This window comes from Hylaeus volcanicus, chromosome 9 (assembly GCF_026283585.1).
Source record: "Hylaeus volcanicus isolate JK05 chromosome 9, UHH_iyHylVolc1.0_haploid, whole genome shotgun sequence".
Taxonomy (NCBI): Eukaryota; Metazoa; Arthropoda; class Insecta; order Hymenoptera; family Colletidae; genus Hylaeus; species Hylaeus volcanicus.
Window position 1 is genome coordinate 335165 of NC_071984.1, and position 26350 is coordinate 361514.

General features: G+C 34.4%; 1 protein-coding gene and 1 long non-coding RNA gene across 8 annotated transcripts in view; one reads left to right on the forward strand and one right to left on the reverse strand.

Moving 5' to 3' along the window:
• LOC128882007 (serine-rich adhesin for platelets) overlaps positions 1 to 26350 on the forward strand; it is a 263101-nt gene that overhangs the window by 189362 nt on the left and 47389 nt on the right. The gene's annotated exons all lie outside the window — the stretch shown is intronic.
• Positions 9728 to 11211, reverse strand: LOC128882015 (uncharacterized). Of its 2 annotated transcripts, none has more exons than XR_008458251.1 (3): positions 10509 to 11211; positions 10303 to 10430; positions 9728 to 10198 (listed from the first exon to the last, which is right to left on the reverse strand). It is a non-coding gene; the product is annotated as an uncharacterized LOC128882015 (long non-coding RNA). The 2 variants fall into 2 exon arrangements; XR_008458250.1 differs by having other exon boundaries at positions 10303 to 10433.

Sequence of the window (26350 nt, forward strand, 5' to 3'; positions counted from 1 at the left end):
AACGAAGCCACGGACAACATTTTCGCTAAGGAAAAAGTTGTTTCAAATCACCTCCCGAACCACCTCTTTCAAGGTGTTACAACATTTTTGGGACACCCTGTATATGTGTTCTTAATACGCCTGAAATGAAATCATTGTGTCCACTATCTTCAATAAATGGTTTTAAAATTGTGTCTCATAATTCTGTATACTTTTCAGAATTCATTTTAGGAGTAATGCAACAGATTGGTGCCTTGATGTCAGGTTTAAATGCAGCTCAGATCATTAATGTACCACTACCAAAATTGCGACTCATTGTTATGTCTTTTTTCCCCTTAAATCATGCCAGCAATATTTAAAACCATCTGGCCCGTCTAAATTGAATTTCTTTTCATCAGAAAAAATAACAAATTCCCATTCTTTGACCAGGACATGTGTGTTTTGCAAAATCAAGACGAGCCTGTTTGTGTTTGACTTTGAGTGCTGTTTTTTGCACCATTTTTGTCCAGTGGAATCGTTTGGAATTTTTTAAAATTTGCTGTATACATCTTGTAGTTACTGGCAAATTTCATTCAACGCAAAGTTGTGCTGCACTTTTAAATACTCTTGATGCAGATCTCATTAATAATGAATGCTGACTCTTGGTCAGCCTTTTATTTAAATTCACCCCTTTGGGACGGTTTTTCCCCTAATCTTTTCCTAAATTTACATAATTATTTACAACGGTACGTGATAGGTTAATTTTTTTTGCAATTATGCGATTAGAACATCCCATATCCCTATAAGCATCAATGGATGCCTTTTCTTCACTGGTTAACAATTGTCCTCGTGGCATTTCACTAGTAAGAAATTAAAATATAAAATATTACCATTTCAATAAATTTACAGATAAATTTTTATGCAAATACACAAATTACTTTTTTATTGGAGTTTCACATCCTTTATGGTACCTAGCTTTACTTCTTAACTCAAAATCTAAGCACAAACTAAGTGGTCTTATATGTAGAAATTTCGCACTTACAGTGGGTGTAGAAAGTATTCGTACACCAATCAATTTCCAAAATAACTATGTAAAATTGTAATTTATTATCTTATTTTTTGTAAACAATGACATTCTACATATTCTCGGAAATCTCTAGAATAGATAGATTACAACAAAAATAGCTATTTATCTAAGTTGCGAAATGAGCAAGAGAAAAGAAACAAGTAATCAATAGAAATATTGAAGCAATAAGTATTCGCACAACTGTTTCATTTTTAAAACTTCATTAAAAAGAAAAGAATATATATATATATTATATTATATTACAAGTATATAACACTTCCTTCGTAGGGATTTCCGTTTGATTTTATAATTATTGTAATCTTCTAAGCATTAAATTAACTAAATTATTAGTTATTCGAAGTGGGATCTTGTTTGACTCCTCTATTAGAGTCATTTTTAAAAGTACTTTACTGGAAATTTAATGTTTTCTAACTCGTACGGAGCAATAAACTAATGTCTTTACGTTACAAACTCTACTGTAAATGGTTCGTCATAAGAATCGTAGAAATACTTATTGCTTCTATACTTTTACACACTTTTCCCATTTTTTTTGTTAATTTCACGAATTACATTAACTAGTAAATGTTGTTTGGACTATATCTATCTTAGAGACTTCCGGGAATATGTAAAATATCATTAATTATAAAAAACAAAGTTTAAGAAACTACAATTTCACACAAAAGTTTTTTGGGAAATTGATCAGTGTACGAATACATTCTACACCCACTGTAAACACAAACTAAGTGGCCTTATAGAAATTTCCCACTTATATTTTGCTTCGTACAGCAAATAATGTAAACACAAAAAATGTAAATTAAATATAATTGTAGATGAGAAAAAAGTAGTAAAGTTAAAAATATTTTTTAAAAATTCGTCAAAATATTGGGTGGCTTTATGGAAATTTCGGGCACTGTAATTACAACAAAGAGTATTATTATATTAGATGCTTTAATGCCAAGCTATTATTTACGAGAAGAGGCATTCCAACGTTATTATGCATTCGAATTTGGCGCGCAGTTCGATATCCCTTTCCTACCTAGCGGCTAGCTTTCTCCTCATTGGCTGGCTCGCGCCAGTGTCATGGCGGAGCCGGCAATTCGAGCTTGAAACGCAACGTTAGTAACGCGTGTGCGCTCCTACCGTTCGCATTGGTTCGCGTCACTCGTTCGTGGTTCGTTCTTAGTTGTGTCGCGTTATCGCGTTACCGCGTTACCTTAATCAGCGTCGAGTGGATAGTTGTAGGAAATAGTGAAGTGTCATAACAAAAGTGAACTATACAAAGTGCGAAATTGAAAAGTACCGCGTGTTTATTGTTTCACGGTCTATCGAAGACGCAGTTTCATGTCTAACATGAAAGTTTTGCCAACAAAAGAGTGTCGCGTCAGCGAACCTTCTAGGTAATTTATATATAAAATATTTATTAGATAAGGTACATAAAAGATGTAGGAGTCAATTTTAGTTACGATTATAGTAATTGTACCTGGTAAGCTGCTCGTTCATGAATTTTCTTAGCGTCTCGCTCTCTCGCACTACGACCTTCCAACACCTGTCGTACACGAAACAAAAACATACTAGGAGCCTCGATAGTAGAGCGACAAACCGTAATATTAAATGCAAATTCGACTTTATCTAATACTTTAATCACAATCGGTCAGCAGAAAATAGAAATAGAAAATTTTGCAAGCATTAGAATTGAATAATGATGAACACGTTCCACTTGACCATTCGCACGTGGAGTACCGACGGCAATCGATACGTACGCGATACATTCTTTTTCGATAAACTATAAACATCGATAAATTCTTGAAATGCGTTAGATGTAAATGAAGTTTCCCGATCGGTTATTATTCGCTTTGGACTGTGTCGCGTTATCGCGTTACCGCGTTACCTTAATCAGCGTCGAGTGGATAGTTGTAGGAAATAGTGAAGTGTCATAACAAAAGTGAACTATACAAAGTGCGAAATTGAAAAGTACCGCGTGTCTGACCATTATTCTAAAATAATTGCACAGGTGTTGCACGACTTCCTCTGACTTCGTTGACTCTCAAGGAAACCGAATGTATTTTGTAAACGCATCGATCACGGATCAAAGATATTTATAGATACTCGGATTTATTTTTTTCTAACGGATTATTATGGTCCTCCTTTCGGAATACTGTAAAGGTAACCTTTTTATCTTTCACACAACGGCGATAATTTAAACCATTTTAAACCGTTTAAACAGTGCTTTAATTTTTCCTCGCGTTTTAGGGAACCAATATACGCGCGCTCTGATTGGTCCGGGGTTTTCTGTTAATATCTCTTCAACGAAGCCTCGGGCAACATTTTTGTAAAGGAAAAAGTTGTTTCAAATCACCTCTACTCTGTATATACAGGGTGTCCCAAAAATGTTGTAACACCTTTAAAGGGGTGGTCCGGAAGGTGATTTGAAACAACTTTTTCCTTAGCGAAAATGTTGTCCGCGGCTTTGTTGAGGAGATATTAACAGAAAACCCCGGACCAATCAGAGCGCAAGGATGCCCGCGGTAGGCGTGGACTACGCGCTAGGCGACCGCCCTCCGCCGGTATACGTGCGCCCTGATTGGTCAGTGTTTTCCGTTAATATCTTCTGAACGAAGCCTCGGAGAACATTATCGCAAAGGAAAAAGTTGTTTCAAATCACCTCCTGAACTACCCCTTTCAAGGACCTCCATAATTTTTGAGACACCCTGTATAATAATATAAAATATATTTTATAATCGGATTGGACTATTTGCAAAATTAAGACACGCTATTTTTCGAATAGTTACAATGAAATATATTTTACAATTAGATTCGTCGATCTGCAAAGTTAAGACACGCTATTTTTTGAATAGTTATAACTAGACTGCGGATCTTTATGCATTTATAGGAAACTTAAATTTACAAGAACCTACAAAATGCATACAATATGCAAGAATATAGAAAAGATTGAAAATAAAGTTCATGTTATAATATTTGCAGAATACAATAAATTTCTATTTAGCTTCAATTTATGTAAGACGTTCGCGAAGATTTTATTTTGCATAAAGATCCTCATTCTAGTTATAACGAAATTTATATACAATAATATAAAATATAATTTATAATCGGTTACAATGATTCTGCTATATTCGACCTTAAAATGTTGCATTTCTTTTGTGTACTAAGATACAGAATATAAAGTAAAGGTCCAATAAAAGGTTAAGGTCAACGAATACCTCGAGACAAATACGACGATATTAAAATACTAATAATGCTACGTCCTATAACGATAATATGCATTGGTACGAATGTTTACCGTGCGAACGTTACTATCATGATCTTCTCACTGGCTCTAGAGCAAATACATCTGCGTGTAGCATAATAAAGAAAAAACCTAACCAGTTTGGGATTATATTGCGTGGAGAAGAGTCACGTTTCGCGGCTACGGAACAACGTAAAAAGTTAGATTTACGTGGTAGAGAATCCGATTATTCGATTACATTCAATTTTTAAAATATACATACAATTTTAAGAGTTTATACAAGTAACGAATGTCTATCAGAAGTATAATGTAAGTTTCCTTTTTAACGTTTCATTTTTCATTCTACACTTTTCATTTTTTTCCTTCCATATTTCATTTTTCGTTTTCGTGTTTCATTTGTCTCTTTTCATTTTTCATTCTCTCCTTTTTATTATTCATCTTCTCCTTTTCAATTTTCATTTTTTTCCAATTTTTTATTTTTCCTTTTTTCATGTCTCATTATCCGCGTTCAATTTGTTATTTTCTCCTTTTAATACATACGAAATTCCCAATTCAATTGCATTCCGATATCTACATTTTAAAAAAACCAATAAAGTACACCGTTTCTTCTAATCAGTAACAGTTCAATGGATTAGATGTTTGCTCCAATTGTAGCAAGCGATGCGTGTTGTTGATCGACTACCGTCACACGATACAGATAAAATCTGATATACCATTTTTCCGTCATATTGACAGTCGCCACAAATACTTACAATATCGTCCGTAGTTTGTATTACACTTGACGAATCCATTATATCAGTGTTGAATAAAATGTAATTTGTAACATTGATTACTGAATAATCAAACACGATTGTCTCTGAAAAATCATACGTTATTAACACTAGAACTATCAAAATCAAAATTTACCCATATGCCTTCGAACGTTTTAACAAAAATTACTTAATTATTAGCAACACATTTTGTACGATATTAGCGACAATAATTCAACCAGGCAAGTAATTATACAGGGTGTCCCAAAAATGTTGTAACACATTGAAAGAGGTGATTCAGGAGGTGATTTGAAATAATTTTTTCCTTAGCGAAAATGTTGTACGAGGCTTCGTTGAAGAGATATTAACAGAAAACACTGACCAATCAGCGGGCGCTCCATTGGCATACTCGCGCTTTGATTGGTCGACGTTTTCCATTAAAATCTCCTCAACGAAGCCTTGGACAACATTTTCGCTAAGGAAAAAGTTGTTTCAAATCACCTCTACTCTGTATATACAGGGTGCCCAAAAAATGTTGTAACACCTTAAAAGAGGTGATTCAGGAGGTGATTCAGGAGGTGATTTGAAATAACTTTTTCCTTAGCGAAAATGTTGTACGAGGCTTCGTTGAAGAGATATTAACAGAAAACACTGACCAATTAGCGGGCGCTCCATTGGCATACTCGCGCTTTGATTGGTCGACGTTTTCCGTTAATATCTCCGTAACGAAGCCTCGTACAAAATTTTCGCTAAGTAAAAAGTTGTTTCAAACCACCTTCCGAACCATCTTTTTCAAGGACCTCCAAAATTTTTGGGACACCCTGTATATTAAGAAAACAATTCGATGGACTGTCGATAGTTCTAGGGGTTAACTAACGATTTAAAATTGCGAATGTAGTTTCCTTGTAAGTTGTAATTATTTAATTGCGCTTCTCATTGTGTACGCTGCATGCACAATTGTCTGATTTGCGTGATGAGAATTTTGACGGATCGGTTACCTTCCTTTCGTCGTATGTAGTTTTATCCGATTTGTAATGTATAAACTTGCGGATTTTATGCATTTACGATACGAAAAAAAGTATGACGAGTATATATGCTGAAGATAAAATCAAACGGTGTGTGCACTTATGCGAAACGAAATATTAACTTCTTGGGAATCAAATTTTAAGTAGATTTTTTTTTTTTGGTGCTATAATGGTGTACACACAAATCAAAGCAATTTTGATTTGATTATAAATTGATTTTAACATATAAATATGATTGTTTCAGTTACACATTTTAATAAAGCAAGCTGAAGCTGTCTCACTTTAATGTTGTGTATTTAAAAATTTTAAAATAACTGCCATCTTGCTATAAAAACAAGCGTACACGTATCTATCAATATCCATGAAGAGGTTAATATTATTACACTAATTAACATTTTACCAAGAGGCAGTTTATCAATCGGCATTTTATGAATTATGAAATATTATACGAATAATTGTATAAATAATCAACAGACGATGTAGATGATAGATAAAATGCATATTGAATAATACTTATGTTGTCAAAATAAAAATTATTGTTGAATATATTCTACATATGTACATGATATACATTTTTTGTATGTGTCTTATATCAACGTATGCCATAAATGCATAATATTCGCAGTTTAGTGATGTATTTAGAACCGTAGAAAATTCTAACTCGTAGACCGTTCTCCGAGCATTTACGTTTTATCGAATGGACGTTATTTTGTCTTGGTACAGTTTTTCTTAAAAGTCGTAAACTTAGACTCGCAAAGCACTTAGTACATTGGAAGTATTTGGAATGAGAAAATTATTACCTTGGTTGCTTAAACTAATTTTACTGCGATGAATCTACACGTTGCCAGTGAAAATTAACTTACGTGCGTTGTACAGTGTGTTTCGTTTAAATCATTTCGTTTAAATTAATGGTTAACTATCACGAAAATGTTTTCACAAAAGTTATTCGATTGAAAGGGACGAATTACACGGTGTGAATAATTTTGTTTCTGAGTGAAGTAGTGAGGGAGATTTAACAAATTAATTTTTTTAAGTAACTCAATAATTAAAGTAATTAAGTAATTAAGTAATTAAGTAAGTGGAATACTATTTATTTTATGTCGTTCGCGTTCGACTGACTGTTCAACCGCGTGTTCTTTCGTAAGTCAGTAGGTGTATGTCTTTTATTTTCCGTAACTCAGATGTTTCAATATTTCTCATTGTGAGTATAACGACGCTACAACCTTTATTTACAGATTTTGAGATTTCATATTGAAAACGTATTTTTATCTATATTATATATTTTCATCAATTATTTTTGAATCCTTAAGATATTGCACGAAGTAAACAACTTACCTATAAGAGAAATAGTGGAAGAAATTCACCAAACCAATTTATTTTTGTTAATATAACCCAAAACGTTTTTATCCATAATATGAAAGCATTTGTTTAACCAAGCCACTTTTGTAAAAAATTTATTGTAATCCTTCCGATTTAAATGAAACACTTTGTACGCATTTTTAAAATGGTGTTGCCGTGTTTTCGTTTCCTTTTATTAATACCTCGAATGACTAACCTTTAGTGCTACTACTAAATGTTCCGTTAATTTACTTCAATTTTACACGCACGCGCGCGAGCGCGCGCCACACACACACACACACACACACACACACACTTCATACTATTCGTAGCAAACTAACAAGATAAGTTGGGTTTAAACAATTAGTAATTAGCTAAAGGTCCGCTTCGCTTTCCACAAGCAATTCTACAGGAATATTATCTTTCACTTGTATAGAGTTTTTAGATATACAGGGTGTCTCAAAAATGAGGTCCTTGAAAGGGAAGGTTCGGGAGGTGATTTGAAACAACTTTTTCCTTAGCGAAAATGTTGTCCGAGGCTTCGTTACGGAGATATTAACAGAAAACCCCGGACCAATCAGAGCGCGAGGATGCCAGTGAGGCGGCCGCGGTAGGCGTGGACTACGCGCTAGACGACCGCCCTCCAGCGGCATACGCGCGCTTTAATTGGTCCGTGGTTTTCTGTTAATATCTCCTTAAGGAAGCCACGGAGAACATTTTCGCTAAGGAAAAAGTTGTTTCAAATCACCTCCTGAACCTCCCCTTTCAAGGACCTCCAACATTTTCGGGACACCTTGTATAATAATACTCTATGTGTTATAGTATATTCCATAGATCGTGAATTCCTGAAGCGTAATATAATTAATCTCCATTTGTCCTTGTAATATGTAATTCACAATAATAAGAATTAGTTGTGTTATTATATTATATAAATAAATATATATATATGTTAATATACATCCCCTCGATACTTGAGAAGTTTATGCCTTCTCAAATAAGCGAGTGTTATAACTGAAACATCGATTCCCAATCGGTGGTTGGCGTAAACCAGAGGTGGGCAAAATTCGCGTCCAGATCTAAGTTTTGTTTAACAGTTTAACGGTGACTCGTTCATTAAAAATTAGAATTTGATTGGAAGTCCCACAATAGCATTTATTTTATTACTTATTTATGTCAGCAGAAAAGAATGTTGTTAATATTTTTTAGAGATTTCATTTGGAATGATGCACATTTAAACAAAAGTTACACTATTTTTCGAGGTAAATATAACGTCAAAAAGAAATTGTCTATAAAGTAAAATTTTCGAACTTTCGAGGTCATTGTTATGTATTTGGAGAATTCACATATATTCGGTTTGTCATATTCATATTTAGAAAAAAAATACAAATCCAAAGACCTATAATATTAGTATGGTTACTATGAGTTGCAACTTTTTCGAAACTTTCAACTAAATTACGCCACGTGATCCTTTTTATCCAATCGACTTCAAATTTTGCGTAAAATATTTTCTCATCCAAAAGAAAAATTCTAGGTTGCAGATCTCGAAAGAAATTTGTCATCAAAAGTGGCTAAGGTCCATCCTAATATCCATATACAGGGTGTCCCAAAAATGTTGTAACACATTGAAAGAGGTGGTTCAGGAGGTGATTTGAAACAACTTTTTCCTTAGCGAATATGTTGTCCGAGGCTTCGTTAAGGAGATATTAACGGAAAACGTCGACCAATCAGAGCGCGAGTATGCCAATAGAGCGCCCGCTTATTGGTCCGGGGTTTTCCGTTAATATTTCCTTAACGAAGTTTCGGACAACATTTTCGCAAAGGAAAAAATTGTTTCAAATCACTTCCCGAACCTCTCCTTTCAAGGAGTTACAACATTTTTGGGACACCCTGTATATACAGGTATACACGTTGATACGTGTGTGGCATATAATGTCTAGCAATAATATGTTTCTTAATCCGTAAGAACATTGCAAGGATAGGTTCAAGGCCTCAAAACAAGTTTCTACTAATCTCGTTATTATTTATTCATAATATTTGCAAGAGTTTGGTATTAATACGTATTAACCATTTAATAATACCAGTTGTTTTGTTTAGAACTACCTAGAACTACTACTAGAACTACCTAGAACTACTACTAGAACTACCAAGGGCAATGCATTTGTTCAGAACGAATCAATTTATAAGTGTAATCAGCCTTAATTGTATTTTAATAATTAGAATTAAATATTATAGCAAAAGCGTTGATAATATTTATTCTCTTATTATTAATTAGGACTACAAGGAATATATTAATATATATATATTAGGACTATAAGGAATAAGGACTTATTATTAATGAACATATAATTCATTAGTTACTCAGAATTATTTATTAATGAGGAAAGAACAAATCACTTTATCGACATAACTAGTCTTAATTGAATAATTTTAGAAAGAAGTTCTACATACATGAATCAAATTGACTTGTTTGGTAATTCTAGTGTTAATAGAAGCATCTCACTGCAAGTTTTGTTTACAAAATCACTTGTTACAGTTGTTAGATAATGTTTCGTCAGAATGTTTCCTCAGATATTAGATGTAGCTACGTAGGTCATGTGTGACGATACTCTTCCACCATTCACTTGAGAAGCTAGACATTGGGATGCTTGTCTCTATGGGAAATCGATAGTACAGGGCCAATTGCCTTCTCCCTAAATACACAGTTGGAGACTGAGAGCAGAATCCGCTCAATTATTACACATGAGTTTCGTTTGATCAATCATGAGTTTCCTGATCCATTCTATAAGTATCTTGTCATCAATAACTGTAGGTATGATAACTTCAAACACAGAAAAATGATCGAAATAATACTTCGTTGTTACTCGTGATATCCAATAAAATATTACATACATCATATATAATTTATATATATAATTTACTTACACCATATTTTTAATATTTATTGGAACAGAGCGACAAATTAAATCACGCTACTGCTAGTAATCTTATCAGTTTATTTATTTCAGTAATTTTATTATTTTACTTATTTCATTTTGATAAATTTGTTACTCCTGCTAATAATTTTATAAGTTTAGTTTGTGCGATTGTTCCACAAGAAAGAGTTGTATAATATTAATTGTATAACGAACCTGGTACCCTAACTTTGAAACTCGATTTTATCGACCATCGGTGGCAGTAAAATTAATTTCGTACTTTCGAGTCACTTTTCCGCGAGGAGTCTCCTTCTTTTCGGTCGTACAACGAATTACGTTTCATCTTCCGCATGTTTGCGAAACAATGCGACGTAGACGAGTGAAAGGCATTCAGGGCTATGAGCGAAACTATGGAAATCCACACACGGTGAGTCACAAAATTATTGGCACGCACAGCCAGTAACGAGTATTAGGCGTAGAAATTAATTACATGGTCTTTTCGAGCGAACTCGCTATTTATTTATTATAATTAATTTTTTTTTTTAATACGATTTTTCTTTAATCAGACATTGTAACGTCTATCAGGTTGAGACTAGGTTATGCATTTAAATTCATTACAATTGAAAATTTACTTAGAAGGTTGGTACTCTTACAAAACAAAATGTCAAATATAAAGATACAGAATTAATTTCTAATAATTGTCACATACTCATAACAACCAAAATTTGCTTTCTACTGAACTTCTTTTTACGTGTAAATAAATTGCAATTGTTACCAGATTGAGACTTAGCTTGCGTAGATATTCATTACAATGGAGATTGAGTTGAGATCTTCGAAGGTTGCTAAATTAACGTAACAAAGTAACGAGTAAATATTTTTATTTAAACTACAGTTAAAAACAATTGGATGTAAAAGCACAGAATTAATTTCTACACCTAATATATATAAGCAATAAAATACTTACTCGTGGAAGGATTAATATACAGGGTGTTTCAAAAGTGTTGTAACACCTTGAAAGGGGTAGTTTAGGAGCTGATTTGATTAAGGAGATATTAACGGAAAATACTGACCAATCAGCGGGCGCTCCGCCGGCATACTCGCGCTCTGATTGGTCCGAGGTTTTCCGTTAATATCTCCTTAACGAAGCTTCGGACAACATTTTCGCTAAAGAAAAAGTTGTTTCAAATCACCTCTCGAACCACCTCGTTCTATTTGTTACAACATTTTTGGGACACCTTGTATATTTAAACGATTAATATAAAATGGAAGACCCTCATACAAATTTACATAATGAAACAAATATACAATTATTTTATTATACAAATAGTAACAGAGTTTCGTCACACGGTCCTCTTAATATAATTATAAGCATCAAACGCTCGTTGTCATGAATAATCCCTGCTTACACGACTCTTTGTTTGTCATTTTCCATCTGTTATGTTCGTTTATTTGATTTTGTTTTGTTCTTTTATTTATGTTGTCCTTTGAAAACCTGTATGAAAGTGTAGTTGCGTTGTGGTCAACCCCTTCATTCGTCGGTAATTATGGTTGCAAGCTCGTTCGCTTTTCTTTCACAAAAACTGCAAATTATAGATGATATTCGTAATAAATGAATCTAAAATTACGAAAAAAAAAGAAGAAGTCGTGTTGGATAGCCAATCAAGCATTTATTAATTCAATATAAAAAGTAAGAAATATTTTCGACTGCGTTTAGGTTAAGTATTATTTTCTGTTAAATAATTCATGAATCAAAATGTTTCTAAAATCAAAATATTCTTGTTCTAAAAAATTCGACAAAATTTTTACTTCTCACTGTTTTCAACCACAATAACGATTAACTAATTAATTACATTCTGGTAAAATAATATTAATTGATCGAAGTAACGGTTAATAAATGAAAAAACGATTTTAAAACAAAAGTTGTACATCGATAAATGTTTGATTGGCCATCCATTGTGAGTTCATCTTATACATACATGCGATGATATCTGGTTAGTTGGATAAATAACGTCTAAAGCAACGAGACGGCAATTTTCCAACGACGGCGAAACGGTAGATTGTTAAATCTAAAGTCATGGAAGGAAAACCTGCACCGTTGATTTCGCAATTAGGCGAACATGCTCGTTACGCTTGCGCGATGCGAAAGGATTCGGCAAAACTCGCCCAGAAAAATCAGTAGATCCGAAATGCGAGTCTCCCTCCGTTTCGGAGAACAAGTAGAAAATTGTAACAGTCAAAATTAAGAAAGTGTTCTCTTTTCTTGTTCAGGGCCTCGAATAATAAAGCGGATGTGATTTTTATTGGTTTCGAGGCGATCCAGAAATCCGTTCTCATTCCTCACGAAAAACTAGAATTATGAAGACATTTGAAGTGAATTATATTATAAGAACATATTGATATGTTTGTGTACGAACAGAAAATATTCGAAACGAAGAAAAATTTTTGTGATTTTTAATTAGTTCCTAATTAGTTTCTAACAAAGGATTAATTAAGGAGTTCGGATTCCCTTCTCTTCTTTGTTTCTAATATATTTATTCATTCTTCCTCGACTTCAACACTTTGAATTCTTTAAATAGTGTTCCAACACTCGTATAAGTTGCATACAGGGTGTCCCAAAAATTTTGAAGGTCCTTGAAAAGGGAGGTTCGGGGGGTGATTTGAAACAACTTTTCTCTTAGCGAAAATGTTGTCCGAGGCTTCGTTAAGGAGATATTAACAGAAAATCCCCGACCAATCAGAGCGCGAGGATGCCAGTGGAGCGCCCGCGGTAGGCGTGGGCCACGCGCTAGGCGACCGCCTTCCGCCGGTATATGCGCGCTCTGATTGGTCCGGAGTTTTCTGTTAATATCTCCTCAACGAAGCCTTGGACAACATTTTCGCTAAGGAAAAAGTTGTTTCAAATCACCCCATACAAAGACCTCCAACATTTTTGGGACACCCTGTACATCAAGGACAAACGTGTATTCGTGCACTTCGTTCTAATCCACTTACTATATTCCCTTACTATATTCCCATCCAATTATATTTTATCTCTTTCCAAATATTTCATTCTCATATTTTCTTAATTGTACTTTATTTTTCATTAAAACTTGATGCTCTGGTTTAGATATAAAATCAAACATGCGTCCCATTCATTTCATTCTCATCCACAAGTATATATTTACTCTTTCTCCTTACATAAATAATCACAATTATTTACAATTTTATTTCCCTTGTCTCGAATATTTTTCAACGCACAATTATATCAATATTAATATAACCTAACTTTTCCACGAGACGCTTCAATAATCAAAATCATTATTAAATCTTGCATCCCAAAGAAGACCAACAACGCGAAAACCTGGACGAATGAGAACTCCGAATTGTCCCAAAATCAGTGAAAATCACACGGTCTATTTTATTATAAGAGTCAAAATTGCAAATCTCAAAAAAAAAACACCCTGGAAAACGTAAATTCAGCGATAGTATTTTGTGTTCTAGCGCGCTAGTAAAGCAAGTGAAGCAATTGCAAAGCCCCGATGAGGACTCCGCGGGTGGGGACTACTACCAGCTGACATATCCTAACTAGCGACCACAACCCTCCGGCACTTCTCTGTCGACTAGCGAAACCACGCTAATCGCGGTGACTAAGTCGGCATAGCCGTTGTGACCACGGACATACACTTAGGCAGGGACTGAAATCAGGCATACGAGATGAAAGAGCGTTCCTTACTGAGGAGAGACCCGCATTGCGAAAGCGATGAAAAACCGAGTGTGTGACACAGACAGAAATAAGAAAACAGCGAACGCACGACGGCGGCGGCGTCGAGTGCTGCACACGCATGATACGGCGCATTTACACATTCACCGAGCGAACCCGAGCGCGCCCGATTGCGAATCGGTTGCTCGCCTGCTTTCGTTTACGTTCGAGGGGCGAGCTCCCTCGACGTCAGTTTTCGGCAGAGATCATATAGATTGTTATAGATAGAGTAGAGGAGACATAGGAGACTCTGTAAGCGGAGAAAGCAGATGCGAAGAGAGAACAAATATGGAGGTGAATTTAATTTTCCCTTTCTGTCTAAATTTGCGCGCGCATCATTTTAAAACTTGGTAGGAGGAATTAACGGGCATCTGACGCCGACCAAGGAGATTACTGGAGCGAATAAATGTTTCTTATTAAAGTACCTACACGTAAAAGAAGAAAATTTGATTCGTTTCCTTTTTGTAAGTAGTACAATTTAATAGAATAATAATAATATATCGCTGCATTTCGCACGAGGATATTTCTCCTAAATTCGTATTCTCTCCCACTAGAGTCTTTTAATGTTACTGCGCATGCGTCGCTAGAGAAGGACAGGAGTGCACTCGATCTTTTTTTTCCTTCCTTCTCGCGTTATAATTTCTCAACTGTCTTGCCTACTCTATCTATATAATCACTTTGGTCCTCGGCGTCTCGATTGCAAAGGACGCGAAGCCTAATGCGAGCCAACTGTTGCATTTTTCAAATGTGCAATGTGTAAATGCATGATATTCGGTTCCGTTTGGCGAAACGTTCATGGCCGCATGCGTAGACGCGGCATGATATTTACCTGTTAACCTCGAACCGCGATTCATGTCGAACGATTGCACCCAGGGCCGGTTTTAGCAATATTGGCGCCCCGGGAAAGATTATCTTGGCGCTCCTTCAGGGGTATATACAGGGTGTCCCAAAAATGTTGTAACACATCGAAAGGGGTTGAGCGCCAGATTTTTGGGGGCGTCGCAGTTCGGTGTCCCTAGTATACGAATATACCGATATACAGGGTGTCCCGAAAATGTTGGAGGTTCTTGAATGGAGAGGTTCAGGATGTGATATGAAACAACTTTTTCCTTAGCGAAAATGTTGTCCGAGGCTTCGTTGAGGAGATATTAACAGAAAACCCCGAACCAATCTGAGCGCGCGTAGCCTACGCTCATCCGGCATACACGCGTTCTGATTGGTCGACGTTTTTCCTTAATATCTCCTTAACGAAGCCTCGGACAACATTTTCGCTAAGGAAAAAGTTGTTTCAAATCACCTCCACTCTGTATGTACGGGGTGTCCCAAAAATGTTGTAACACCTTGAAAGGGGTGGTTCGGGAGGTGATTTGAAACATCTTTTCCTTAGCGAAAATGTTTCAAATCACCCTCCGAACCTCCCCTATCAAGGACCTCCAACATTTTTGGCACACCCTGTATATCGGTATATTAGTATACTAGGAACCCCGGACTGCGACGCCTCCAAAAATCTGTCGCCCCGGGCAGTCACCCGACCGCGCCCCTCCTAACGCCGGCCCTGATTGCACCGATAAGTAGATGCGTTTACAAGATACACGCGTATTATACGGATATAATAATCATCGAGCGGGCAGGATTGCTTAGCACGAGCAGGCGACGACTACGATATACGATAACGATGATAATAACGATGATAAATAATTATGACAAATAGCATGGATGATAAAGGTTATTTTTCCAATTTCATACGAGTCTCCGTCACGTCCGAGAAACTTTCGTCCTTGTCGATGTTCCGAATCGGGAACCGGGTGGTAGTTTTTTTTTTTGTGCGGTTCCGATTGTCCTCTTTCGGTGCGTTTTCTAGCCTCCTAGACAATCCTGATTAGTCGAGTCGCTTTGCCATAATATATATACAATATTATATAGAAGTATATGTAGCCATCATATATGTACACGAGCTTGTGTCATTATCTTGATGATTCTTAATCTTATATGTCGTGGTCTAATTTTGTTTTCCATAGTTTGAAATTTTGTTAAGAGACAAGCATCAGTTTGAAACATTTATTATCACATGGATTTTATTTTACCTTTCAGAACAGAAATTATTTCTTGATCACTTATATAATAATAGTAATAAATATTAATCATTATTCAAGCTAAACGACGTTATTAAAATTTCCTAATTCCCTCAGGAAATTTTATTGGGTTAAAAATATATTTTCCAAATGTTTCGACACATTCGGATACTTGAAGAAACAGAATTTCTATAATTTGTTTGCAATGCCTCATTGATGGACGCTCAAATTTAAAATGCATCTACAGCAGGTTCTCGAGTAAATTGCTTTTAATAATTATGATTGTATCGCAGTGAGAAAAACGGTTCAGTCCTGGATTAATAATAATAATTAATAGTATAGTAACATCGATCAAGTAGATTTCAACAGTGTCAATTAATTCGTACTTAGGATCTTTCAAAAGCTGACTAAAACGTCTCATCAATTAAGATCTATTCTTACCAGGATGGATCTTTCTTTCTCCCTACTATACATTTAGTAGATAATATTCGCCATAACAGTTAACTAAAATTAAACCTACACATGCAATTTTACGAGAAGAAAAATTAATTTAATATATTTGAATAAATACAAAATGAATTTTACTATTATGACTATATTACAGAGAGAAAAAGAGATCAATTTTAGATTAATAATAATGTAGTACCATCGATCAGGAAAATTTTATCAGTGACAATTAATTTTTTTTTTTGGTAAATCGCATCTTTTAAAAGTTGACTAACACGTTTGACCTAATGAAACCAATTCTTACCAGAATAGGTTTTTCTTTTTTTCCGACTATACATTTGATACATAGTAAAAATTTAAATTAATATTTCCTGGGCTATCGAACATTTTAGCCAAAGCTTTGTTACCAACTGAATTATTAAAAAAAAACAAGTATTTTATACGGTGATCACATTGACTTACTTGGTAGTTGTATCGTTAAAATATTTTCAACTTTGGTAATTCTCAAACTTTTGAATATTCGAAAACATTGATATGATATATCAAAGTAAAAGTTATAAAAAGATATGAATTTTAAAATTCGTTATCAAAGAAACTAATTATAAATCATGATTTATTATCAATGAGTGTAACTATTCATTGCAGACAAATAATGTTAAATATAATGTATATATTATTATAAGTTATTTGTTTACATTTAAAAACAGTACTGTATTCGTACAATCACTATAATTCTCTCTATAATATTTGAATATTATATATTGAATAACAAAATAGTTTTAAACTCGCAATAAATTTACACTGATGTCTGCTTCGAACCAGATTTTATTCTTAGTCATCGATATACATTTCACAGCAATTTATTATCGAATAGTCTATGTATTACTATTACTATTATAATTATTCAGGATTAACAACCGAGTCAGAGGAGTCTTCTGTGAAACTGTGCCGCGGGGTTAGAAAGATTAAGAATCGCTGATCTATATGCTAATTATTATTATCGTAGGCTGCGAATAAGCGTTAGCTCCTTGAAGAATATAAAACAAGCTGCGCTGCTAATTATTGATTAAAGAAAACAATCGCTATCGGTCTTCCGTTCCAATTTTTATTTTTCATTTCTTACCACGAGATAGAATGCTATAGAATGTTAAGAACCATTAAATTTTCCATTTTAAATGTTTTCAGTATCTCTTATAGTTTCAAAGATATTAGCAACAATTTAAATAACTGGAATTATTTTTAAGGGGTGCTCCCATCCTTAAAATCGTGATTGGTGTAAAATAGAAAAGAGTACTATGATTAGGTCCTGTGAATATTATTTTTAAAAAAATTCAAGTGTTTCGAGCTTGTTAATTTCCGAACTTTCCTTTGTAGGTTCATTGTGATTTTAGTTCTAGTTCCTTCAGGCGTAAACTACACACGACACACTTCCATTATAGATATTAGGTACGTGCAAAACAATGGCAAATGTTATTTTTTTCCTTGTTCCTTTTAATTGTATAAGGATGTTACCATAGATTCCATAAGAATGGGTTCGACGATAGAATACGATTAGAATATGATTGATGGTCGAATGTAATTGTACACTGATTTGATTAAGAATTATGTGCTCGGTTGCCGCGACGCTTTGGATTTCTATCCGCATTGCGAGCGTTTAGTTTGCAAGCGAGTTCGTTACGTGTATACAGGGTATCCCGAAAATGTTGGAGGTCTAATGGAAATGATTCGGGAGGTGATTTGAAACAACTTTTTCCTTAGCGAAAATGTTCTCCGAGGCTACGTTAAGGAGATATTACCGGAAAACTCCGGACCAGTCAGAGCGTGGGTGTGCCGGAAGACCGCCCGCGGTGGGCGTGGAACTACGCGCTAGGCGACCGCCCTCCGCCGGCACACTCGCGCTCTGATTGGTCGACGTTTTCTGTTACTATCTCCTTAACGAAGCCTCGCGCAACATTTTCGCTAAGGAAAAGGTTGTTTCAAATCACCTCCTGAACCACCCCTTTCAAGGACCTCCAACATTTTTGGGACACCTTGTATAATAATACTCTATATGTTATATATTCCATAGGTCGTGAATTCCTGAAGCGTAATATAATTAATCTCCATTTTTCCTTGTAATATGTAATTCGCAATAATACGAATTAGTTGTGTTATTATATTATATAAGTAAATATATATATATGTTAATATACATCCCCTCGATACTTGAGAAGTTTATGCCTTCTCGAATAAGCGAGTGTTATAACTGAAACATCGATTCCCAATCGGTCGTTGGCGTAAACCAGAGGTGGGCAAAATTCGCGTCCAGATCTAAGTTTTGTTTAACAGTTTAACGGTGACTCGTTCATTAAAAATTAAAATTTGATTGGAAGTCCCACAATAGCATTTATTTTATTACTTATTTATGTCAGCAGAAAAAAATGTTGTTAATATTTTTTAGAGATTTCATTTGGAATGATGCAATTTTAAACAAAAGTTACACTATTTTTCAAGGCAAATATAACGTCAAAAAGAAATTGTCTATAAAGTAAAATTTTCGAACTTTCGAGGTCATTGTTATGTATTTGGAGAATTCACATATATTCGGTTTGTCATATTCATATTTAGAAAAAAAATACAAATCCAGAGACCTATAATATTAGTATGGTTACTATGAGTTGCAACTTTTTCGAAACTTTCAACTAAATTGCGCCACGTGATCCTTTTTATCCAATCGACTTCAAATTTTGCGTAAAATATTTTCTCATCCAAAAGAAAAATTCTAGGCTGCAAATCTCGAAAGAAATTTGTCATCAAAAGTGGCTAAGGTCCATCCTAATATCCATATACAGGGTTTCCCAAAAATATTACAACACATTGAAAGAGGTGGTTCGGAAGGTGACTTGAAACAACTTTTTCTTTAGCGAAAATGTTCTCCGAGGCTTCGTTGAGGAGATATTAATGGAAAACACTGACCAATCAGAGCGCACGTATGCCGGTGGAGCGGCCGCGGTAGGCGTGGTCTATACGCTAGGCGGCCGCTCTCATACGTTACTGCGGGCGCTCCAACGGTATCCGCGCGCTCTGATTGGTCAGTATTTTCCGTTAATATCTCCTCAATGAAGCCTCGTACAACATTTTCGCTAAGGAAAAAGTTGTTTCAAATCACCTCCCGAACCACCTATTTCAAGGTGTTACAACATTTTTGGGTCACCCTGTATAGAAAGTGGGTTTTTGAAAGTGTGGCTTATATAGAATGTTTTAGTTAAATTGGTCAGAATAGAGGTATAGGATTAGAAGTATAATATAAAAAAGTAGGAATAAAGAGAAATGTTTAAAAGTGACTTCCGCACAATTTGGTTAAATCGGTCAAGATAAAGATATAGGATTAAATGTATAAGTTACGAGAAAACTTATACCCACGTTCACTTTAATCCCCCTGAAATTCTCTTAAAGAACGCGTTAAGTCTGCACCAGGAACTGCTTAACGTCTCTAGATTGCTGTGACGTTTATTCTATACCTTCTAAAACCTTGAAATGTCTACGCGAAAAGAGTCTCCAACTCCCGTTCGCTAAAAAGGCTTCCCATACCGCATTCCATGCGGGATAGTCTTCTCAGTTCTGGAATATAGAACTGCTACCACTCTAATGCTCTCGATATATTTCGAGGGGATGTATAATATACTATATATATTGATATGTACCAAAATATTTACGGCTAGTTTACGCTGTAATTAATTTAACGAGCTGCATAAATCCATAATGCATTTAAATGTATGCTTATGAAACCTTGTATTATTATTCCTACACATACGTAGTTTAATACTTGTAGGAGAAAGAATTAGTAAACGACTAGTGTACTGGAGTCCATTTCGATATACGTAATTTTATTCAACGTGACAACAGGAAGGTAGTAGGTCCTAAGTTGTGGACCTGGTATTAGTGCAACAATCATACATAGTTATTAGGGGTACCTATGAGCAATGTCGTTTTTTATACGCAATTTTATTTTATGTAAGAATTGGTACAGTTTTAATGTACAATGTAATCTTTATTGTTGTCGACAATTCCTTTAAAATTTCAGAGATGCTTAAATGGTTCGACTATTGTAGGTATTGGTGATGGAGTATATAATACTCTTTATGGCTCCAAAATCGTTATGAAGTGATTATTTGTAATGCTTTGATAGCAGGAATATTTATTCCCAATTTGAAAATTCATAAATTATCAAATGTCTATTACGTAACTTAATCAAACTCGTGGGTGCACAGTGTACATTAATATTTAATATATAAGGTGTTATAAAAATGTTGGAGGTCCTTGAAAGAGGTGGTTCGGAAGGTGATTTGAAACAACTTTTTCCTTAGCGAAAATATTCTCCCAAGCTTCGTTAAGGAGATATTAACAGAAAACCCCGGACTAATCAGAGCGCGAAGATGCCGGTGGAGCGCACGCGGTAGGCGTGGGCTGCGCGCTGGGCGGCCGCTCTCCGCCGTCATCCTCGTGCTCTGATTGGTCCGGAGTTTTCTGTTAATATCTCCTTAACGAAGCCTCGGATAACATTTTCGCTAAGGAAAAAGTTGTTTCAAATCACACTCTGAACCACCCTCAACCACCTTTTTACCGAACCACCTCTTTGAAGGACGTCCAACATCTTTGGGACACCCTGTATAATTTCTACTGACATAATTAAACCGTGGAATACATGTCTGCTGTTCCATTCTTATGGGCTTCACCCAATTTTATTCCAAATTTAATAATAATCATATCAAACATCAATACATCCAACCAAAATATAAATTAAATGAAATTATTGTTAACGGGATTCTCTCCAAAATGTAAGAAAAACGACATTACTCACGAGTATCTCTAACCGTTTACAGTACGCATTCATAAACAGAGATTTAAAGGGATGCGCTAGAAAGTGCCTCAAGTTTCTGTCGAACAAATTCGCGCTAATAACAGTGTAGTAATTGCAACGTCACGTGAGTCGTGAATCATAAATTTTGTCCGCACCCTTTTAGCGTGCATCCCTCGGCGGTAGCATGTCGAGCGTCCTGGTAGGGTTGTTTAACAAAGGGAAGAAAAGGGTGTAGTTAGAGAACGTCGAAAGGAGCTTGAGATTCTATGGCGGGAACTTGCACCTACTTGGTTATCGCAGACGGCATTTAGGATTCATTGCGTACGAGTAATCAGTCTTACAATCGTCCCTATTCAAGGATACATCTAGTGTAAACGTCTAGAAAGAGAGGCTACTTTAGGAATTAAAAAGAGAAAAATTATAAATCGTACAAGAATAAATGATTTATTCTTGATATAGTAGTATTTAATATAGTAGTATTTAAGAATAGGTATGTTAAATGGTAACTAACATTTTTGTTGTGTTCTGTTGTTATTAATATTTTGGGAAAATTATTCAGGAAAGTAATAGGGAGAGAGGACAGACTAAAGCGCCCTATATACGATACGATCTGTTGTACAACACGTCGTACAACCAACCGCTTCGACTGACCCTTCGACCGTATGAATGGGATTCCATTGTCTGTGGCGCGATTTCGTACGACGCGCCTAAAACACGGTACGATTCCTGTCGTACGACACGTCGCACAGTGGTCCGGATGGCCGAAATGCAATTTTTGAAGTTTCGAACATACTTTTTTCAATATTGTGCGTGCGGTGACGGATAATTTTTCATGTACTTCATGTTCCACAGTGGTCCGGATGGCCGAAAATCTGACCAAAATGCAATTTTTGAAGTTTCGAATACACTTTTTTTAAATGCCGTTTGAAAATTTAAAAAATAGTGATCGGTTACTGGTGTACGGAGGTTCAAACTTGACGAAATTTCATGCTCCTTGATATCGTGAAAAGTGGCGCACGTTTATTGTGTCACAGAAAGTTTATCCTCAATAGATTCATATGTAAATCATTTTACCATAAAAGTACACGTTATAAACATAAACTTTCCACAAGAACAAAGTAAAATATCTTTGGATTCATTATTGTAATTCCCTTCTCAATAAGGTATAAATTTTAGTTATCTTTCGATGAACCGGAAGGAAAACAAAGATGATAGTCACCGAGTGACACGGTCTGCCAAGTTTCTTGATATGAAGTAACATATCAGGTATGATATCCAATTGAGAAAACTTGCGCAAATTTGCGCCTTTTTAAGTTATTTAAATTTAAAGTCCATGCTTACAAGGAAAAGAAGACTGTTTACGCGGAATTAAAACAAACCTTATTATCCTTAATTTTAATTTAACATTAATTTATTATTGTTATTTCTGCCAATGTATTCCAACTATGTTGCCCTATAAACCTAGAAATCCTATTTCATACAAAATTCATAATAATTTAATATTTTTAATATGCATGTCGACCATATTGGATCTGCCATTTTGAATTTTGCAATTCTGATACTAGATTCGTAATCTGCGGCTCAAATAACTCTTAAATATCAAGTTTCATGAAAATCTAATAACTTTGTAACATACATGTCGGCCATATTGGATCCGCCATTTGGAATTTTGGAATTCCGATATAAGATTGAAAGTTTGCGGCTTGGAATTTTGGAATTTCGATATAAGATTGAAAGTTTGCGGCTCAAATAAGTCATAAATATCAAGTTTCATGAAAATCTAATAACTTTGTAATATACATGTCGGCCATATTGGATCCGTCATTTTGAATTTTGCAATTCTGATACCAGACTCGTAATTCGCGGCCCAAATAACTCTTAAATACCAAGTTTCGTGAAAATGTAACAACTTCTTAATATACGTGTCGGCCATATTGGATCCGCCATTTTGAATTTTGAAATTCTATCGCTCGAGCACGAGTGTTATTCTTTGGAGAACGATAGAAGATAACAGATGCTTTCTCATTTTAGTACTAACTTTGGCCAGGTTTTTGTCCATCCGGACCACTGTGATTACATTAACATTATGATTTTGTCCCACCCAAAATTTTATAAAGTTTCACAGAAACTATTTACACTTTTCGCCAACCACTTATGGTGACTCTTGTCCATATAAAGAGACAACCAGGTATTCGAATTCATTTTAGTTCAAATTTGCTGATTAATTTCAGTAAATCGACTTCATTTATTAAAGCATTACTTTAATACCAGAATCTACCGTTCGGTGAATTGTTCAATACAATATTATTTATGATTGTACGACTTTATTTATTTTTTTATTTCCACAGAAGTCACTATTTTTAGACGTTTATATTAGAATGTATCCTCAACCACGTATTTACTGTGGTATCCGAAGCAATGTAATCTATCCCGAAGTTCAAAGTATTCTGAATATTCTAATACTTTTACTAGATATAGTACTGGCCACGAATGTGGGGACGAATTTCCATTTCGAGTCTATTGGATATTCACATGACGTAAATGCGACTTATTATCGCCAGTCTTTTATTTTTGTTTAATCCAATGAAACTCAAGTATTCGTTTATTAAATGCATTACAATTTATTTTTTACTTATTACCATTAGTTTAGTTTACTTATTTAATGCAATGACGCTGAAACATTATTAAATGCATTAAAATTATAATATATCGTTTCATGAAATTAAACAAAAGGTTTTAGAAGGATTTCTTTTGTTGTAATTATTATTCACACTTATCGTAAACCAGGGTAAATCAATTTTAAAAGGAATTTCAGATACAAGTTATGTTTTAATTTAGAAGCAACTACGAGCAAGAATTTTCTTTTAATCTTCCCATAATTTCCTCGTCATAATTCCATTTTAATGTTGCAATTAGTTTATATTTTAGAACCCATAGAAGTTGTTTTGATACAATTTTCTTCATAGCAAAGCATAATTATAATGAAACGTTTTCCAACAAATATATTACCAATCCAGATATTTTTTAAGTAATTGAACTCAAAAATTAAATAACCATCTCCGTATATATATTATTAATACCTAGAAATGTAGAAAAAATTACAGTTAAAAAATATCTTAAATAATACAATTTTCCATCATTTCCTTAATGTTAGACAATTTTTATGAATATTTGTGCTATGTAGATTTTATGAAATATTTTGAGTATTCATTCCATTTTTAATCACTATAAAGAAATTAAGAAAAATTTACTATCGTCCCCATATATGTGTACGTAGCTGATAGTGTTATATAAATTACATAAATTTCTTATAACTACGAAAAACATTATATTTATCTGCTTCTTCCTTATACCTTCGATATTGAATTTACATAAATCTTTAACTATTCATATTGTCTGTTCAAATCCGAATAGAATATGGAAGAATGAAGAAAACCTTGTATAGTGAACACCAGAAGTAGGTTTATAATAACAGGTATTTTAATAGCAGTTCTTCCGATTATATTTTTAGCTGGGGAAAGTTTAATAATTATTCTTAAAGGAGTACATGCAGGTGCCATAGTCAAAATTCAAGAATTTTTATTCAAGATTTATACAGTGTGGACTAAAAATGTTGGTGGTCTTTGAAAGAGAGATTCGAGAGGTTCAGGAGGTTCGGGAGGTGATTTGAAACAACTATTTCCTTAGCGAAAATGTTGTCCGAAGCTTCGTTAAGGAGATATTAACAGAAAACGCCGGACCAATCAGAGCGCGAGTATGCCGGAGGACCGCCCGCGGTAGACGTGGGCTACGCGCTAGGCGACCGCCCTCCGCAGTTATACTCGCGCTCTGATTGGTCTGTGTTTTCTGTTAATATCTCCTCAACTAAGCCTCGTACAACATTTTCGTTGAGGAAAAAGTTGTTTCTAATCACCCCTCGAACCACTTCTTTCAATGTGTTACAACATTTTTGGGACACCCTGTATAATATATGATTTAATATACTCAAACATTTTATTGCGACATATTACCAAATTTTAAACATACTAAATCCAATTCCGATACTATAAAATTACGCTTTATTTTATATTAAAATGAGTATTTAAAACTTACAAAAATTTTTTAATTTTGACTATTAAGCGATTTTACGTGCTTCCCTTATTCGTTATCTTTTACGGTAAGAATTGTATTAAAAAAACTACCAAAACATTTTGTAAGATGACAAAGTGTATCTGTTAGGAACTTATTGTGGAAATTTTGCTCAAGTTGTTTGAAATTTGTATTAAATTTTAGTTATAATCTTTGAAATTGCGCTTATTCGGTATACAATTCTATTATTGTAAAATGCATATGCAATTATTTTTTTTTGTTGTAACTAACAGATTTTTGCTGAATCGAACTCGAAGATAAGTTTAAATCTTACCGGTAATATTATTTACGACTTAAAAATGATCCATAATTTGTTAGAGTGAAAGCAATAATTATAAACATTAGAACGCTACGAGAAAACATACGATTTTCGTTTTATATCAATGCAATTATTAATCTATTGTACATTAATCGTTATTTGTAATGTTAATTATTTCATTTTATTTTCGTTATTAGCAATAAGCATTAAACAAATAGCGAACATGATTAACGTCCACATTCAATATTATTTTTCAAACGTTGAGCGAGAATTTGTTTATACCACTAGGAAAACAGCAATGAAATTTATTATCGCTCGGCTGTATTGGCTATAGTATAAAATAATTGACTGATTATACTCTTACAATATAAAATAATTTACTAATTATTTTATATAATATAGCACCATCGATGCAGGGAAAAATGTCTTTGAATCGTATGTAATTCAGAATCTACAAAAAGTACACTACAAAAATATAAAATATTTTAGAAACTGATAGATCGCACCTTGAGAGCTTTTCAAAAGGAGCTTTAACATTAAAACTACTAAATACCAACGCATATTAAAATACTA